General features: G+C 40.0%; 1 protein-coding gene and 1 long non-coding RNA gene across 2 annotated transcripts in view; one reads left to right on the forward strand and one right to left on the reverse strand.

Annotated features, from left to right (window-relative positions):
- Positions 1-2033, reverse strand: part of LOC106938941 (uncharacterized) — a 14370-nt gene extending 12337 nt beyond the window's left edge. Inside the window, exons 1-2 of the long non-coding RNA XR_001422726.1 lie at positions 1418-2033; positions 1024-1345 (exon numbers count right to left, since the gene is read on the reverse strand). This is a non-coding gene — a long non-coding RNA (uncharacterized LOC106938941). The remainder of the gene's footprint in view (positions 1-1023; positions 1346-1417) is intronic.
- Positions 1-2966, forward strand: part of LOC106938939 (voltage-dependent T-type calcium channel subunit alpha-1G-like) — a 93062-nt gene that overhangs the window by 57426 nt on the left and 32670 nt on the right. The window lies entirely within an intron of this gene.

Genomic DNA, 2966 nt, shown 5'->3' on the forward strand with positions numbered 1-2966 from the left:
GATGCAGGGGCACCGCTAGGAATCTTGGGCCCCATGACAAAAAATTGAATTGGACCCTTCCTGTGCACCTGCTGTTACAGTTTCTTAAGTCTATCTGACCAATCAAAAGCATCACAATTTTAAAGGCTTGCAACTGCCTTCTTTTCTTTGGTCCAATACCGATACTAGCACAATATTCATTACTAGTGAATTTTACATCTAACAGTCCGCAAACAGTATGCAAATAGGTAGCTTAATTTTTTTATTAATAGATTTAATATGTCTCTCCCCACCAGCAAGTCGTAGGCAACATGCAAAATATGCATAAAGCAATAAAGACTTCTCAAAAATGCTATGAAGTTTCATTTTGTTCAAGCAGCAGTATATAACTTTAATTAAAAAATATGTTTCTCCATATTTGTTAAAGCTGTCACCATGTTGTGTAGGACTGTCTGGACTGACAGGAGGCCATTTTTTTATGATCTTTTTATAAAGATTGTTTGAATTTCTGTCAGTATTAAATATTGTTTGTTGTGTAATTCTAAAAAGAGCAGAGAGACAGGAAAAATCTCTATGGATTCCCTGTAATTCCCTGAACACAGTGTTGCTCACCTTTATCACTGGGACGGGAAGATTAGGCTGGTATGGTGGCTAGAGCTGCTGCTGACTGACTCATCTGTTGTTAAGTGTGATAAAAGGTACAGGGGCAAGTTAAATATATGAATATGTTGGTAGATTTGTTCCTTCATTCTTTAAAAGAAATGGAGGCAAACAGTCTGTAGCTAAGCTAACTGTGCTAAATGGTTGATAATCGACAGTCTACCTGTCATGTTGGGTTCCCACATGTTTACCCACATGCAAGAGCACACTAAGAGAAGCTATATGAAAAACAACAATGTTTAAGGGAAAGGGGAGGTGGAGATCAGGGAGAACAGTCCTGGATTCTGGAAGGGGGAACCTGTCGAACTGTTAATGAGAGGGAAGGTGTGAATACTGGACAGATCCAAGGAAATATTTCAGAGATTTTTCTCGGAGGGTTCTTACTTGAAGGCGGAGTGAGATTCTCTGTGGCGGCAGCCGGAGAAGCGGGTTTCCGTTGGAGAGCGAGCAGATAAGTTTTGTGAATGGATGAAAGGAGCGAGCTGACATCAGAGCGGGGTCCAGATGGCTAGCTCCCGGATCTTCTACTGCCAGCAGGCACAACCTGAGGCGAAACAAAGGGAATCCACGGAAAGGACCAGGGAGGCGAGTGCACGAGGATGGCAACCAATTGGTAACACCAATGGCGTCATGAGGAAACACAGGGGAATTTCCAGACGGGAACAAACGTCCACCACAAGGAGTCTCAGGGGAACAACGAGGAAACCTGATGGAGAAAACACAAGGAGCGATCAAAGCGAGTTCATACATAGAAGGCTTTCACAAGTGAAATGTTTACCAGTTGAGGCAAACACTCAGGCACTGGAGTATCAGCCAGTCGTTCCTTATGAAGCACCTCAGCAGCTCTCGTAGATTAGACACAGGTGTGTCTATAGGTTGGCTGCCGCACTTCTCCAGGGGCTCCGCCCAGTGGTGGCATCTGGCGGCTATTGAGGGGAAGTAGCAGCTTCCCAGGAAACCAGAGCAGAACACAAAGAGAAAAAGAAGAAAAACCAAAACAGAAAACAACTCCAACCTAACAGTACCCACCTCTTGGAGAAGAACTGGGTTGTAAATTGAGAATAGAGAACATTCCTTTTCTCTCTATCTCTCCATTTTTTTTAAAACCTCACTTTATTATTTTTCTTGGCGGCATAGCAGGGTTGCCACCTTTCAGAAATCTAAATAAGGGGCGCCCACTACGGCGCACGTCACCCGACTCTCTCAGGGTGGGATGGTCGCTGCAGTGATATTTAATATTTTATGGCGGTGTTTTTTGTCTTTAAAAAATTATCCATAGAACAACCGTTCATACATAGAGGTCGGTTCGAGTACCCCAAAACTGTACTCCAATCAGAGTAGTATACTTTAAATACGTTTAATTAAGCAAGTGTAAAAAGTATTTGGTAAACCACTGAGTAACTGCATAATACCTGATTTAATATTCAAAATGTGTCCTCAAACAACTAAAAGCATAAAAGTTAAGTGAACATTCTGATATTTTACAGAGTATTACCAAAATATTTCTATAAATAAGGAGTTAGGTTTGGAGGCTAGTTCTAGACCAGATTTACCACAGGGCCCAGGATAGTCAGTGTTTTTCCATGGCAACACTTGAAAAAAGAATGAAACAAACAAACAAAAACAGAGCAATATTTGATCATTTGATATATTAAATGTGCCAAAGAGCCACATCTGTCTCCAGAGATTCAGGTTGCAGATGGAAAGTGTGATCCTATCTCAACATAGCAGCTAAAACTGCAGCACTATAATTTTTAATTCATTGTTAATGTAAAATTGTGAAGGTTAAAAAAATCCACCACTGAGTATTAACATAAGAGATTTATTTAGTATAACTTCTTTGGTACCCTGTTGGCCCCCATCTAGAACTGCCCCTGGGCTGCAGGTCTGTGTCTGGTGCATTAATGACCACTGAACAATGAATTCATAAAATATTAACATTTAAAAATAAAACATACAGAAAACCCTAACAAACCTTTTAAAGTAGGAAGTATTTATGCATTTACTGTTGATCTAATGTATGATTTGTTCTTTAAATGATCATTTGTATTATTTTGGCTGATATTATATATTAAATAAGCAAATAATCAAACCAATATAGTCTACTAAAAGCACAATCAGAAACTTAATCACAGCAAAATGATACCATATCAGGGTCTGCTGTGTTCCTCTCCTGATCTATTCTGCCTGGTATCTTACCGCACGATGGACACTTTCTTTTTTTAAATTGCCTGTGTTCATCCTCACTAACATTATTCAGCCTGGGATTTGTGTCTTCCTTCTCACGTCTGTATCTTTATGAGAGGTTTTACTTCTAAGAACAGTGG

Source organism: Poecilia latipinna, unplaced genomic scaffold (genome assembly GCF_001443285.1).
Source record: "Poecilia latipinna isolate Pla-1442-1.1 unplaced genomic scaffold, P_latipinna-1.0 Scaffold2734, whole genome shotgun sequence".
Classification (NCBI taxonomy): Eukaryota; Metazoa; Chordata; class Actinopteri; order Cyprinodontiformes; family Poeciliidae; genus Poecilia; species Poecilia latipinna.